Source organism: Hyaena hyaena, unplaced genomic scaffold (genome assembly GCF_003009895.1).
Source record: "Hyaena hyaena isolate Hyena2069 unplaced genomic scaffold, ASM300989v1 scaffold_265, whole genome shotgun sequence".
Classification (NCBI taxonomy): domain Eukaryota; kingdom Metazoa; phylum Chordata; class Mammalia; order Carnivora; family Hyaenidae; genus Hyaena; species Hyaena hyaena.
Window position 1 is genome coordinate 108,473 of NW_024080899.1, and position 16,688 is coordinate 125,160.

At 55.8% G+C, this 16,688-nt stretch overlaps 1 protein-coding gene across 1 annotated transcript in view; it reads left to right on the plus strand.

Annotated features, from left to right (window-relative positions):
* Nucleotides 1–16,688, plus strand: part of TCERG1L (transcription elongation regulator 1 like) — a 179,224-nt gene that overhangs the window by 53,175 nt on the left and 109,361 nt on the right. The gene's annotated exons all lie outside the window — the stretch shown is intronic.

Genomic DNA, 16,688 nt, shown 5'->3' on the forward strand with positions numbered 1-16,688 from the left:
TGAGGCGTTTGGGCAAGGGCACTGCGGGCAAGGGCACTGCGGGCAAGGGCACTGCGGGCAAGGGCACTGCTGGTAAGGGGGCTGTGGGCAGGAGCGCTGCGGGCAGAGGGGCTGCGGGCAGGTTCTTTGCGGGCAGGTGCACTGTGGGCAGGTGCTGTGCAGGCAGGGGCACTGCGGGCAGGGGCGCTGCGGGCAGGGGCATCCTGCTTTCTGTAAGGGCAGCTGTCTTCATGGTCGAGGACCAGTGTCTGAACCATTGCGCAAGGAGGGCCGAGCGCTGACCTCTGTCCCGGGTCCTCACGCGCGGGGCGGTCAGCTGGTGAGGCCCTGCAGTGGTGCAGCAGGGCAGGAGGACACGGCGCTCTAATCCCGCCCCCAGCGCAAGCCCCGCAGCTCACGAGCGTGCACGCGTGAAGCAGACTCCGCAGGTCTCAGTGGGGATGTGCACAGTTTGGTCATTTGTACGGGGCGGGGGTGGGGGGAGCAAAGCTTATGGCTGAGGCTTTTCAAGGACTGAAATTACTGGGGTCCCAAGGGCTCAATCATTGAGTGTCTGACTCTTGATTCCAGCTCAGGTCACGATCCCTGGGTCGTGGGGTCGAGCCCTGTGTCAGGCTCTGCACTGAGCGCAGAGCCTGCCTGGGGTTCTCTCTCTATCTCCCTCTGCCTCTCCCCTGCTCACACTTTCTTTCTCTCTAACATAGAAATTTAAAAAGAAGTGAAATTACAGTAGTAACCTTGTTTCTTGTGCTGGAAAGGACCGTGTATGTGTGTGTGTGTGTATGTGTGTGTATGTGTGTGTGTGTGTATGTGTGTGTGTGTGTATGTGTGTGTATGTGTATATGTGTGTGTGTGTGTGTTTCCCGTCCCTGGAAAGGATGATTCTCGTCCAGGAACTCACAGACAGTAGGCTGTACCCAGCCACGAGGAGGCCGCTGTCGGGATCTCCCAGGTCAAACACCGTGTGAGCCCGAGGAACAGCCGTCCAGAGCCTCCATCGGCCCCGTTTTCTTGAGAAGCTGGGAAGTGGCACCTGCTGGGATGAGGGGGACGGCGGACATGGTGGCTCCTCAGCACCTCAGTGTAGACAGTAATCTCACTTTCTTGAGTAAACTACTGTGTTCTGTTCCCTGTTCAATAAACCACCAGCTGCCCCACCTCTGAGCACCTACTGTATTCCGGCGCTAGGCTGGGCTCCACATATTCAGTAGTGAGCAAAGAGAGGAGACCCCTTCCCCCAGGAGGATGCTCGTGCCCTAAATCAGGGAATTCCCTGGCAGCCCAGGACCCGCCCCCCTCAGGTCAGCCAGTCCTGTGGAGAGCCGGCCCAGAGCAGACGGTGCGTCCCGGAAGCAGACTCTGGGATGCAGGTGTGGGGCGGGCACCATAGGGGGAGTTGAGCACCCTGGCACAGTGGGGCCTCCGTGGGGTACAATCCCTCCTGGCCGTGGGGGCTCAGGCGTACTGGGGACTTGGGAGAAGTTCTGGCATGTTCTTTAGGGTGTTTCCCACAAGCGTCCGTCCATTGATTCTCCTCTGTGTTTGGTCAAAGGGTAGCTCTTGGAGGCTCAGCCTGCACCTGGGCCAAGACCACCCTCAGCCCGACAGGCCCAAGGCCAAGAGAGACTTGGCGGCAGCAGGCAGTGGCTATTGGCCTGTGCAGGGAAGCTAGGCACTCGGAGAACATGGTGGCCCAGAGGTGTGGCCGGTGGCCCAGGGGATGCGTGTGTCCTGGGAACATGGTAAGGCAGTGACATTAAGATTGGATGAAGCCCGGTCTTTCTAGACGTCATGATTAGTAAGGGTTCCACGCTGGGGATGCAGAGACCTTTCCGCCATCTTGGAACTGTGACCTTTCTGTCCAGAGGCAGGGCCCAGGCCTGGGTGGCATCTGAGACAATGGTTTTGGTGAAAGGAACCCCCCTTGGTTCACGAGGAGTTGAGATGTTGGGGGGAAGGGCACCCCCAACTCTAGACCATCTTCACGTCTCCCCTGCAAGGTTTCTTTCATCTTTGGGGCCACTGTTCTTGAATGACCCGGTGATGACACTGGCCCGGACAACACAGGGCCAGGGTGGACTTGCCGATGATGGTTATGCAGAGAAATGGGTGCAGCGTGGGGGTGTTACAACTTCACAACTGGTTCTTGGCCTACGGAACCATCCGACACATGGTGGGTGTTTGGTGAGTGTCCACTGACTGACGGGACAGCCTGTGGGCATAATCACCATGGAGGTGCTCCAGGTGCCAGGCCCAGGGGGTGAGGGGTGTGTAGGAACCAGGCACCGCCCCTGGCCAGAAGAGCTTAGTGATGTTAAGGCTCATGGCACAAAAGGGACTGTACCCTGGGGGTCTGAGCCTCAAGGGCCCTGCGGGCTTGGTCACAGCACTCCTCTCCCTGGCATTGCTTTGCTCAGTGGTGAAGAGGGCTGCCAGGGTAAGGGCACCTCTGAGGGGCTCCCCGCCTCCGATGGGCCGTGAGTCCACGGAGCAGGGTCTGTGCATCCGGGTGAGCAAGGACGCAGGAGCCTGACGGCCTCCGAGGTCAGGACAGACACAGCCACGGCTGCCACGCGCGGCCCCTGTGAATGTGTCCACGGCTTAACGTTCTTGCACCAACCCTGTCAGTTCTTTGCAGTAATTAACGGGTCCAGTGCAGTCATGGCTAAGTTACTTATGTGACTTTGGACCGGCAGGCAGAGACCTGTCACGGTGACATGAGCAGCGGGTGCTGGAGGCTTGGGTAGAGCAGGTAGTGGGGGCTGGGCAGCGGTCTGACTTCGCGCCCGGCTGAGGGGTTCACTCGGCAGGCTGGTTGGCGGGGTGATTGTGCGAGAGACGGAGTCCAGAGTGGCATCAGTGATTTTCTCGAGCAACGGGAGGGGATAGGAGCACCATCCACCCATCGGGGCGTCTGGGCAGTGTGGACGTGGGAAGGCGGACCCCGGGGCCGGGCCTGCTCCCCCCGTAGCATCAGCCTGCTGGCTCTCGTGCTGTTTCAGTGTCTTTCTCTCTGATTTTTATTCTATTTTATTTTATTTTATTATTTATTTTAGATTTTTTTAATGTCTTTATTTTATTTTGAGAGACAGAGAGTGAGCAGGGGAGGGGTGGAGAGAGAGGGAGACACAGAATCTGAACCAGGCTCCAGGCTCTGAGCTGTCAGCACAGAGCCCGACGTGGAGCTTGAACCCAGGAACTGTGAGATCATGACCTGAGCTGAAGTCAAATTCCCAACCGGCTGAACTACCCAGTTGCCCCATATTTTATTGTATTTTAATGTTTATTTATTTTTGAGAAGAGAGACAGAGCGAGAGCAGGGGAGAGGCTAAGAGAGGGGAAGACACAGAATCTGAAGCAGCTCCAGGCTCCGAGCTGTCAGCGCAGAGCCCAACATGGGGCTTGAACTCACAAACTGTGACACCATGATCTGAGCCGAAGTCGGACGTTCAGCTGACGGACCGCCCCCACCCCCCGCCACACCCCAACTCCGATTTTCTTTTGAACAGAATCCAAGCAGGATTTGGTTCTTCTGCTCCACTGCAACTGCTCATGTTAGGTAACCAAGACCTGCATTTTCCTAAATCCCAATGTTGCCGTGAGAACTCAGTCATGCTGCTACTGACTTGGTATCTACATTGGACGGAGTGATCACTTTCTCCTTGAAATGGCTCTGCCAGTCTGTCCCCAGGCCGTCCCATGTGCTGAGCTCGTCCCTCTGTCCCAGATGCACTTCCTCCACACCCGGTGTCACTCCTGTAGACGGCCACCCCCTAAATACCAAGCTCCCGCAACTCAGACCTCACTTCCTACCTTCTACCTTCACTTCACACTTGGCTTCTCCAACATGACAGCCTGGACTGGTACAACTTCCAGTGAAATCATCCAGCTTCATGGCTAAATTAGCACATCTGCGCTGGTGCCCAAAACTTCCATCCTGGACCACTGGACGCTGGACCACGTCCCCGACTCCCGACTTGTGTGTCCAGATGTCTACAGGACATTCCCACTTGGGTGCTTAATAACAACCTCGCACTGAACAGATCCCAGACCGAGCCCAAATTTTCTTGTAATGTTATCAAACGAGCTCACATTTTTATTACACTCATTTTTCTCAAGGCCACGTCTTGAGGAAAAACAGAAAGGGCATCTGTGGTATAAAATACAGAGGATATGCTATGGGCCACAGAGGGGGGCAGGCGGCCGGAGGCTTACAGTGTCCTTGTGTTAGAGTTCCATGGCCGTTGACGGTGTGCCCTCGCTCCTGGAGGGGACCGGGATACTGTGCTCAGAAGCCTGGGGTCTGACAGCATCCTATGCAAACCATGCAGTCTGCATTAATTGTGCGTATGTGGCCCTCACTTTCCAGGCGTCGTAAAATTATCAAGTTTGTTAAAGATTCACTTACCTGTAAAAGTACAGGTGCAAGATGAACAGCCCAATGACTAACTGAGCAGAGGATCTGAATAGACATTTCTCCAAAGAAAAAGACATAGGAATGGCCAATAAGCACATGAGAAGATGCTCGATACCATTAAGTCATCAAGAAATGCAAATCAAAACCACCATGAAATACAGTGACAGAAAGGAGAATATGACAGTTCCTGGAGGGTAGAGGGACGGTGGGGAGGGTGTGTGGAAAATGGAAGTGACTGCGAAAGGGTACGGGGTTTCCCTTTGGGGTGACGATATTCTAAAACTGATCCTGGCGGTGGTTTCACAACTCCGTGAATCTAGTAAAAACCACCAACTTGTCCAGCTCAAGTGGGCGAATGTTATGGTACGTGAATTGTGTCTTGATGAAAGCATTATAGAAGAACAAATATGTGCAGCATCCGTTTACCTCACGGCCCCACATGCGGCTCTGCTGGGGGCGGGTCTCAGCCCTGCGCCGCCCCGAACCATATACCGGGATCTCTCTGGAATAAAGCGGCAGCGAAAACGCTTCCAAGCCCAGCAGTTAAACTCTCCTCCCGGGAAGAGTGCAAAAGTGTTCTGTCAAATCGACTAATTTCAGTAATTTTCTATTTGGATGTCTTCAAGTAATTTTCAACTCTTTCCTGGTAGCTTCTCCGATTTGCATGGCTGTGGCCGTCATCATATTAGAGGCCGGGGGCTGTTCATAAAGGGCCCCCGGTCCTGCAAGAGAAAGTCTCAGGTCTCAGTGCCTTCACTGCCCTGCTGCGTTGGCCTGGCCATCTTGAGGTTCGGGCCTCCTGCCCAGGACCAGGCAGCAGGGATGGGGGCGGGGATACAGGTGAGGGACTGTGGGGGAGGGGGAGGGGGCACAGGTGCAGATGGGGGATGGGGATGGAGGAGGGCAGGAGAGAGGACTTGAAGGCAGTGCGCGCCCCTGCAGCCCTGAGACTGGGGTCACAGGAAGAGGAGGCTGAGTCTGGTTTGAGGTGTGGGTCCATGTGCAGTTAACACGGGGAGGGGATCAGGACCGGCCCTTCCTCTCCAGGCCCTCAGGGCACGAGTCACGGCCAGGTATGAGGTGAAGCCAGCAGAGTAGTCGTGGAGGGGGACCCCCAGAAAGGGAACCTGGTACCCAAACCACATGCACCCTGTGTGCTCACACGCACGTCCTCAGCCACATTTTAGCAACTGGCAAATCTGTGACTTTGAAAGTGATTTCATTATTTTCCCAAACGTGAATACAATTATTTGAGTTATTTTGCTCATGTTTATGGGTGAGTTTGTAAATCCTTTTCCTGCGGTGATGACACCAGAAGGTGACGTGTGTCCCTCCTGAAGGCCCGTCGATGTTCCCAAGGAGTGGGCGCCGGGAGCCCCTGCTTTGCCTTGAGAGCAGGGCCCGCATTTATCACAGTGGCTGTTTGTGTCCCCCCGACCTGAAGAGCTGCCCTGTGCCCTGTGGCCTGTGCCGTGTCGGGTCCCATCCTCACAGCTGGGCCGGTGACTCCCTGAGCTGAGCCCAGGCCCCAGTGGGGACACTCGCCAGCTCACGCTGCTCCTGAGAAGCAAACTGTTCGGTCCAGGAAAGCTCAAGCCAGAGCTCTCTCTGGAGAGCGGCCGGCTGCTGGGCCCCCAGGGCGGGCGGGCAGCCGAGGCTGCAGACCCACCTGCACAGCGGCTCGGGGGGAAACGGCACACGCACGCTCGCTTCCCCGTGTGAGCCGGAGCGAGGGACTCTCTTAATCCCCCCACGCATGTGCAACAGCAGAGGGATCCAACCTGGAGTTTGTGCCTGGAATCCCTAACCCTCCCCGGTTTGCTGGCGAGCCCCCCAGATTCACGTTCGTGTGTAAACACGTACCAGGATGTGTGTGCCAACAAGTGTGAGCCGTAGGGGACGCGCGCAGGCGTGAGGGTGCTTGCATATCACACGTGTGTACGTGTCACACAACGGGTGACCTCGGTGACGCTGGGCATGGGGTGGGGCGGGGACAGAGGGAAATAGCTCTGAGAAGCGGACCTGAGCGCCTGGGACACGGCGAAGGGACAGACACGGGTGGACCGAGGACGCGCTGCGGGGGAGAGGGGAGGGGGCACAGGTGACCGTGCCAACAGCCCTTCGTGACGCACGGGGACTTGTTTCCTTCCTGCTTCCTTCCGTCACTTTCGTCCTACGTCTTACGAGACAGGCTTGGGTCTGAGCCCCAGGGGCTTGTCCAGGGGGTCCTGTGGGCGCTTGAGGTCGTTGAAGGGAAGAGGTCCCGGGCAGGAAGAGAATAAGTCAGGCCAGGCCTGGTGGATGACGCTGATTTATATGCACTTGTTGCAAAGTTCGATATTGGTGAGCAAGTACGCACAGGTGTGGTTTGCTACAGCTCATGTAGAATCGTACTTAAGTATATAAATACTTCATTTACAGTAATTAATAGAAACGAATTTACACACAAGACACAGGCAGCTTTGAGTACTGCGGCAGTGGCGGCCGGTGACGGGAACGTGCCAGTCGCTGCGTGTGCGGGGGGCCGCGTACCTGCCGCCTGCGTGACGCTCGCTTGCATCTGGTGTGAGAGGCGCTGTGGCTTCATCAGTGCTCCGCGTGGAACGCACATCCATCGGCGTGGGACTGCGCGAGCGGCGGGTGGAGAGGGTGTAGGCAAAGGGTGTTGGTTACGTTTGAACAGGGACTGGTGGTGGCCATGTCCCTGGCTGTGCCACTCTGACTGCCAACCGCCTGCCACGGGGTTCGGGGAGGGACAGTGCACGGAGGGTCTGCGGCGGCGAGGGCCTCTCGCCCGGGCGGGTCCCGCCTGAGGGCAGAAGGTGGTGCCCAGGTGCCCTCGGGACCGAGCCCCTGTGGGCAGCATCCCTACAGACGCCCCTGAGTTTGGGCACAGGCAGGATGTGGAGGGGCTCCCTGCGGTGGGCGGGTAGAGGAGGGAGAGGAAGGGTTTCATGGGCCCCCCAACTTTCTCTTTCCTTCCAGCCGTCCCTTCCCCAGTTGGCAAACGCCCGGCAGCGCTCCCTGCCCATTATTTCAGGGTCATGGCAAAGCACAGTGCGCCTTCCAGACCACACAGCACCCAGCGCCGGGCTCCGGCATCCAGTCCTGGCCCGCTGTGTGGATGCCTCCTGGCCCAGCCTAGGCGCCCTCACCAGCGGGTCTCCCTCCCTCCCTCCTCATGCCCAGCACTCACCACACCTCTCGGGAGCCCCACTCCCCTGTCCACGGTGATCCTGGCCAGCTCTTGCTCAGCCTCAGACTTCCAGCCGGTGTCACCCCCGGAAATCCCCCCGAGGGCACCTGCCCCAGGCTGGCTGCTGCACGCGGGTCATGTGCTGCGTGTGCTCTGGACGGCACTGCGCCCATCCGCCGCCATTGAATCATGCAGGGCAGGGAGCCCCAGAGGCCCGGCTGGAGTGTAACCTGTCCCACGCCGGGCACTGCCCAGCACCGGGAGGGACCCAGGCAGTGCCGTGGCTGGGATGCACATGTTTGAGGGACCAGCACCTTCTCAGGCCGTGGTTCTCGGTCAGGAGGGTCAGAGCCAGGAGCACAGGAGGCGCAGGGAACTGACTAGAGCGTCGGCGATGCGGACGGCCGGTGCCCCTCGGCCCGGACACCCACCGAATCCCAGTCCACCTCGTACAGCTCCCTTCTCAGATGCCAGCAGCCTGGGCACACGTCCCAAATCGTGCAACGCCCACTGCACCCTCCCTCCCACGCACACGGGCCTTGGACCAGCTCCTTGTTCAGACATAATAGTAACGATTAGTCAGAATGAATCACAGGGGCTGCTTTGGGAAGCCCCTCTCTTGCCTGGGCTGTCACCACGGAAGGTGCTGGAGAAGCCCTGTGTCCCCGAGGGCCCGGCTGATGAGAAGGCCTGCATCTGTCAGGACCCCCACTCCTCTGCCCCAGTGGGGGAGGGGCGGGGGGCTGACGTGGGGGCGTTTCAGACTCCCGCGCGCGCACAGCCTGGCCTGGTGCAGAGGGAGCGAGTCAGGGGAACGAGGCTGCTGTGCCTCACACGTGAAATTACTGTTGGCATTCTGGAAGCTAAATCTGTATAAACCTCTCACAGTGTTTTTAAAATTTATTATTTTAAGCCTATTAACAAGCTATGATGCTGGCTGTTATTTCCAAAAATAATTAATCACAGACAAACACTAAGAATTCCAAAGAGGTTAAGCTGGCGGCACTGCCTAATGGATTAAACGCTGTAATTAATATCCTCCTGCTGCCTCCCTCCGCTCGGCTCCGTAATTCGTTCCTCCGACCCTCTCTCCAGGTGACGTGGGCCCAGGGGACCCCTGGGGAGCGCCAGGCCCTGCTGGCCCATCGCTGGCCCGGAGGATGTGAGGGCCTGTCCTGGGGCCCTGGGCGTGGTCGGCGCTGACGCACCCGGACGGGGCTTCTCCTCACCCCTGCCCGGAGCGTTCCGCGTTGGGTCTCTGCAGCACCTCCTGCTCAGGCGCCCCGTGTTGCTGCCCAAGGCCGGGGTGTCTTGGGCAGGAAGACATCTGACCCCACCTGTGGTGTCCAGAAGATGTGTCTGGTCTCCTGTGACTGCCTCCTCCGCCCGGGGGAGACCCCCCGAGACTACCTGGTGACCAAGCGGGACTGGGTCCCTGGACCTGCAGTCCGTGGTGTGTCGAAGCCGCACTGTTTGTCCGCAGGGAAAGCACAGTCACTCTGCACCACGATTTCAGCGGCCGTGAGCTGGAGACGCCCGGCTGAACCTCCTGAGGCAAACCTACCAAGGATGTGCCCTGCACTTCCCTGAGACCGAAGTCTGGGCTGCGGCTGGGGACACAGCATCCTGTGTTAGCTACCTGCTGTCCGCTGTGGAGCCAGATGTAATTGTCCCCGCCTCCCCCCCCCCCATTAGCAAATCTCAGTGACACTGCGCTCCATGTGTCCCTCCGCCCAGCACACCTCAGGGCAGGCAGCCAGAGCGCCCTCCCTCACCTACCCCCACCCTGCCCTCCACCTTTGCATAATTACCCCCCGGGGGCTGCGAGGAGTCCATCTCCATGATGGTCCCGAAGCCCCAGACGGAGCACATGCCTGTTACCGGACGGGATGCATCCAGCGCCTCTGAGCTGTGGCACTCCCCATCGCTCTGACGTCACGCCTTTTCACGTTTATTTTTCTCTACATGCCTGTGCTCGTGGGGACAGACGGTCAAGGTGACGAGGGAGGGTCTCCTGCCCCCGGGGCCTGGAGCCCCCACCCCAGGGGGCCTCTCTCGATACCTGCTGCTTTTATTCTAGGTCTTGCGTTTTTGCCAGTTAACTTTCCACTGTAACTTAGGCTGTTGATGCCTTTATTTCTTCATCTGTGAAACTCAGACAACATCTACTGGCCTCACATGAAAGGTGAAGATGCTGTGTGATATCAGCAGCTATGAAACCAGCCCCATGTGCGGCGGCTTCAGAGAGTGACCTCGTGTGTAACCCGTGACCGTCTGGCTCAGTGGGCTGGGCTGCTCGGGCAGCCGCTGCTTCTGCTGGTACAGCACTCTTAAAACTGTGGGTTTTCTGTAAATTAGATCCAACAGAAGCGACAGACAGGTGTGTCTCTGAGGCCCATCTTTGTTTCAGTTATAACTGAGGGATCAGGCGTCTGTAGATGAGGCTCTTGTCCTGCAGCCAGACGGGGCCCCAGATCCGCCGGGTCCCACGCGGTGTGACGGGGCCCCAGATCCGCCGGGTCCCACGCGGTGTGACGGGGCCCCAGATCCGCCGGGTCCCACGCGGTGTGGGAGGGAGGGAGCTCCCACCAGGAGCTCCGGTGCTTGGTCTCTGGCTTCGGCCTCACTGCACTTTGAGAGTCACTTACCCGCTGGGGGCGAGAAGTAAGCACTTGGCTCCCCCGACTCAGCCAGTCTTGGCCCCTGTCACATCTTCTGTGTCTCCTCACAAGCAGACGATGGGCTGACTGACGCGGCGTTTTCCTCAGAATCCTCCTGGGGGAACGCGGGTGACGTCCCTGTCCTATGGGTGGTGTGTGGGGGGAGGGGGTGCTCATGTTGAGCTTTTGGAGTGACGGTGGGGTCCGGAGCCCATGGCCAAGAAAGACTATTTGAGACATCTGTGCAAAAAGGAGATTTTATTAGAGCGCGGGGGACAGGGCCGTGGGCAGGAAGAGCGGCACTGGGGCTGGGGGGTGCAGACAATGAAGGTCTCCCGAAGGACTTGGATGCGCTGAAGGGGACTCCCGAGTGACCCCAGGGCGTCTATTGTCAGGCTAAGGCTCTTTTCCCTCTACTAAGGCGTTAACATTAGGACCCTAGGGGCTTCCTGGAGGAATGTTTTGCTCTGCATTTGCCTCAAGTATTTATCAGTGGGCTGCAGGTTAGAAGGAAAAGTGAGGTTAGCCGCCATTTCCTTCCGGCCTGTGTCCCCCCCTCACTGTGGGGGGCGGGGATGCTGGGCTCCAGGAAACGGAGTCTGTGGGTGTCTGTTGCTAGGATTGCCTTTTTCTTGTAATTGACTAAGACGTGTGTACACTGATGGAGCCTCCTGTCCAGGAGTCAGTTACCGCTGGCTTTTCCCCTTCCTTTGCTCTTGGGCAGCTGGAGAGGCTGAGGAACGTCAGGCAGACCCCACCCGGGGGTGGTGGGGGGTCAGCCCCGCTTTGTCCTCTGCTCGCCTTCTGCTCCCTCGCCATTCACACACACAACACACCACAGCACGTGCCCACTGTCTGGCCGGTCCTTACGGAAGTGCTGCCCTTTACAGTTTTATGCTTTGGCAGCACCTTCTGTACCGAAGTCTGTGACCTTCATCTACCGCGATATATACCAGTATTTGTTTAGCTGGTTATGTGGTCAGTGCCGGAGGCCGGGCTCTGTGGCAGGTCTCCCGCTGCTCCTGGCTGTGGCCCTCGGGGGCCACTGTCTGCTGTCACTCTGCCCATGGCCGTGGCTGACGGAGGCTGGCGTTAATCCCGTGCCAGGCGGCAGCCTTCTGCCAGGGGGAGAGGGGTGCTGGCCACAAGCCTCGACTGAGCGAGACCACGTTTTTCACACGGAGCTTGGAGAGCAGCAAGAGAGGGTGAGCCTCGAGGTGCGAGCCGTGTTCACGTGTCTGCGTCACGTCTGCCACCACCCCGCCGGCCAGAGCAGGGCTGCGGAGCGTCGACGTCCAAAGGACGGGGACACGGAGGGAGAAAACCGGAGGCTCGTGGCTCCCACGGCCTCGGCAGGAACGAGGTCAGCTCACGCCACCCCGCGCTGTTTATATCACTTTAGACGGTTCAAGCTAAATACTGGTAAATAAATGACAGTGTAAATAGAATACTTAAATGTCTAACTCATCTTCCATAAAAAGGTGAGTTCCTTCCCTGAAATGGCGACTCTCTTTCTTTTTTTAAATAACGTGAGGATATTCACCTCCCTGTTTCCCCCTCAACTTTGAGTCCTAAGCTCTACTTCTCCATCGTCAAGGGTGGGAAAGGTCACACCTGCCCACAGCCACGCCCCTAGTTTCCTGCTTGGTTCTAACCTGGTTCTACGTGTTAACAATTAAGAAAACAATTCATAAAGTTTCAGTATCATAATGCAGTAGATGGGGGTCCATGGAGACTCCCCACCGGGGAATCGTTTTGGGATCAACGTCCGACAGGTCCTCCTGTCATCTCAGTGGTTTCTGTCACACAGCGTCCAGGACGCCTTTCCCACCGGCTTCTGCCCGGAGCCCTGCGTTCCTCATTTCCTCACTCTTGGTATTACCAGCGACTTTCTCCACTGCTCGCTGTGCTTTCTGTCCCCTTCCTCGTTCTGTCCCAGAGCAGCCGCGGGCTGGGGGACGGAGCCTCTGCCCCCATCCAGCGCTGTCCCCTCTGGTCACACCCGCCCTCTCCCAGGGCAGGTCCCAGCACCATGAACCGGTAAAAATAGTCCTCACTTCTCTGATGGTCACATTTCTCACGTGCCTTCACACTTGCCTGGTAGGTTTTCAGGTGATTCAATAGTTGCTTGAACTGATTTTCCCTCAAAATTTTAAAGAAATGGCTGTGTCACCTTCTAAGATCACGAGTCCCTTCTGAACCCACGAAGGGTCTCATTCCAGTCTGTGACGTCATAGGTGGTTTGTGTTGGTGTTCTGTTTTGTTTTTGGAAAAGTACTTTGGTGATAGGATCTCATTTATCTTTGATGTTCATTTTCTGATGATACCTACACATTTTTAAATATTAATTCAGTGGATCATTCTATGAGCATTTTCTTTTTTTTTTTTTTATGTTTTATTTATTTCTAGGAGAGAGAGAGAGACAGTGTGAGCAGGGGAGGGTCAGAGAGAGAGGGAGTCACAGACTGAAACAGGCTCCAGGCTCCGAGCTGGCAGTCAGCACAGAGCCCGACGCGGGGCTCGAACCCACGAACCGCGAGGTCATGACCCAAGCGAAAGTCGGACGCTTAACCGACTAAGCCACCCAGGCACCCCGCTCTATGAGCATTTTCAATAGAAAGATTCCTATTCTTCTTTACTTCTGGAAAATTCTCTCCTGTATATACATACATGGACACACAGTCACACATGTGCTCTTAGTATATATATTACATTTGTATATTATGCTACATGTTATATTTGTACATTATGCATGACGTATTATGGGTTGTATGTTATACTGTGTATTAAGTACATCGTATACATTGTGCACGTCAAGACGTGGAATACTCAGTGCACACAGTGTAGCAGGAATTCCACACTATCTGTGACTCCCCCCTCCCCTGGTGTGAGCTTGTTTTGGGGCTCCAATCGGGGGGCTGCCGGCCGTCATGGATAGTCCTTCCTTGTCTCTTCTTTTCTCTCATGTTTTCTGCCTCTCTGACTTTTCCCCACATTCCAGGGGACCTCTTTATCTTCGTTTTCCAAATCTACTGAAGCTTTAAAAATGTCTGTTTGCACCTTCCGGCGCTGCTGCCTTCTCTGCGCAGGTGTCTCACTCCCGCACTTTTCTACTCTTCCCATGGCACACGTGGCATCAGTGCAGCTCGCTCTGTCTCACTTGCTGCTGCCTTCAGCCCCCTGGTGACTTTCTCTTGGATCGTCTCATCTCAGTCTGTCTTTCCAGCTCCCTCTTCGCCTCTGCCTTGTCTGCACAGCTGTTCTTTCCGAGTTGAGGAGAAATCCTGGGCAGGCGTGTGGGTCCCACCTGGTGGGAGCAGTGGGGGGCCTCTCGGGATCCAGCCAAGGGACCCGCAGCTTTTGCCCCACCCCCCTGGGACCCGGCTCCTGTCTGCTGCTCCTTCCTAAGGCCCGTGGGAAACCCCACCTGTTAGGGACCCCCTTTGCCCACCTCCACCCCATCTTGTCTGTCTGGCTCTTCCACGTCTTTATCAGGAGGTCCCAAAGCACACGTGCCTCCCTGGCTTCCTGAGTAGACGCTCACCCATTCATCCATTCACCTATTCATCCACCCATTCATCCCTCCATTCACTCATTCATCCATCCACCCATTTACCCATTCACCCTCCATCCCGTCATCCATCAGACATGTACTGAGCACTCACTGTGTGCCAGGGTCTGTGCCAGGTTCTGGAGACGGTCAATTTGTGGAAGAGGCCAGAGTCCCTGCTCTCCAGAAGCTTCTGGGTTAGCCACAGGACACACTATAAATCAGCCCGTTAATGTATTCCGTCAGCGAATGGACAGGAAAAGTACGGGACTAGGAGGAGAGCTTAGTTCCTGTGTGGGTGACAGACGCCCACTACCAGCGGCAGGACACCGGTGTCTGCCGCGCCGCAGGGACACTGCCGCATCGCATGCCATGCCCAGATCTGGGTGTAACAAAGGACTGCCTCAGGCTGGGGACGTGGCCCCAGAACGAGGCCACGCGTCTCTGCACAGAATCAAAGGTGGGGTTGGTGTGGCATTGCTGGGTTCCGAGGGTCAGAAATTCTAAGGCCTACACATGTCCGTTCACAGGGGCAGGGCAGAAGGGATGTTCTGGGGAGGCACCCTTTCCCCCAACCTCAGGCACCCCATTTCCTAACACCACCTGACTTGTGTCCTCTGTACCCTGGGAGGCCTCCCATGCCAGGGGGTCACGAGGAGTCCTGGGAGCTCCTGACTCAGACACGAGCTGATGCGGGGTCTCTGCAGATTGGGAAGAAGCCACAGTCCCTGTTGTGCAGGAAGCTGGGCATGAGGCCAAGCGGTAAGATTTCCACAGCACTGGAAGGAATTTCTCCCCAGTATGCCCAGCCTTGAGGTCAAGATCAATCCTGTAAGGACCCTCTGCCTGTGCTGCCCTGCAGACCTCTGGTTACTTTGCCTCTGGGCACGTGGGTCTTAGAAGCTGGGGATACAAATCATGGAGCATGGTGTTTGGGGGAGATGTCTGAGTATTACCAAATTTGTTTCCTTTATTTGACCGCTTGTCACATTTGCAAAAAGCTTTCTTTTGGGGCAATAAATAAATGAACAGATAACAAGGGAATGTATCCTTTGTTTGACATGCCTTTATTTTTAGGAGATAAGATGTACGTTGACATTTAATTCTCATTTTTAATCTGGGCATTACATAAATGTCTTACACAGCAGGTCCTTTCTATCTGCATATCTTTGCTTCCCACACCAGCGAACAATTTTTGGACTGTTATTTCTTTTTTATGTCTGATAAAGGCTGCATTCAAGTGAAGGCATAGAATTAGGCCTTCGAAAGCCAGCTGCAGATCTGACTTCTGTTTCCGAGTGGAAGTAAGGGGCTCAGCTCTGCGTTTCATTATATCCCAGCTTCCTGGCGTTTGGCAGCCCTTAATATAGTGTCCTTTGGGGAAAGTGCTCTGTTTGGTTAACAGCAGATGAAACAGCACACAGGCTAGTTGGGGCTTTTGCTTTCATGTTCTCAGAGTTCAAGTGCGTGGCAGGAAGGAGCCTCCAGGACCAGCAGGCATGTGTGCCTGGTGTGTGGTTTTTGCCGGCTCCATGCTGGTGACCAGTTCTGCCGGGCAGAGGGGCTCCGGGCACTGCTGTGCGGAGCCGAAGCTGCAGCCGGGCCCCCTCCTGCCTGGCTCTGCCTTCCTGATGCGGACAGGGTGGCCCATCTCTCCTGCACATGGCCCCCAGGACTTCTGGAGCAATCTTCACAAGCCTCCCCCGAGCGTGCTTCTCACCGAGGCCCTCACTCTCCCTGCTGAAGCTCATGCTTTGAGGGTGCAAATAGAAGTGGGATTCCTATTTCACAGAATTTGGGAGGAACACCAGAGATAATAAATGGGAACCCACGTAACTTGCAGAAAGCCGCTCACTTGGCTGAGACTTCACCCCATTGTTTCACTGTGGCCATGCAAGACACAGCCCTACTTGCTGTCCTTGCTGCTGAGAAGGAAATGCGTCAAGTGTCCACATGATGGAATTTATCAGAACCATGGGTCCTCAGTTCATATCAAACTAAAACGTGTCAGTAGAACCTGTTACTTGCTCCAGCCTGTAGGGGCGAGTAGATGTTCCTACTTCCCTGACTCAGTACTTTTCTTCTCGAGCTTTAGCTCCTGGCAGGGTCTCATAGACTCAGTTGCCTGTAATCGGTGTCTCCACCCTCGTGTAGTCAACAGCTGTGATCTAAGGTGGGGAGACTGTGGATAAAAAGACCTCCAGTCCTTTCACCCCTGGGGATGGCTGTGATGGCATACGTGCCATGTTTACTGACAAACAAGCTGGATGCTGTGAAGCAATGTGGAGCAGCACCTTCACAGGCTGTTCTCCAAGCAGCGGTGACCTCCTGGAGCCATGACAGCAAGTGTTCCACCTCATTATGAGGCTGGCTTCCGTGGCCGGTTACCAAATGGCTATTTTCATTACATCGCTTAAATAAATAGCAGTAATGACTAATCTTCTGAGAACCTTGGTTTAGTGGTCTTTATGATTGAATCCATTGATCGTAGATCATAGACTGAGGTGTGTGACCTTGTACATTTAGATGTTGAGGATCACTGACCACAGCGGGCCTAACAAGGTTCAAGAGCTGAGGTCTGCACATAACCAAGATACAAAACATGATATCTTGGGAGGTGGAGAGAGCAGGAATCATGCTGGCATTTGGCACAGGCGTCTAGTTGAACCTCCATGTGATAAAATGTCTCTCATTTGTTCACATCGAAAGACACTGTTTGCTTTATAATTGTACAATAACTTCTGCATATTTCTTTAATTCAGAAACTATTTCCTAGAGACTACATTATTTTAAAGTCATAGACAGATGCATTTTCTTTTTTTTATGTTTATCTTTTGAGAGACAGAGAGAGCGTGCAAGTGGGGG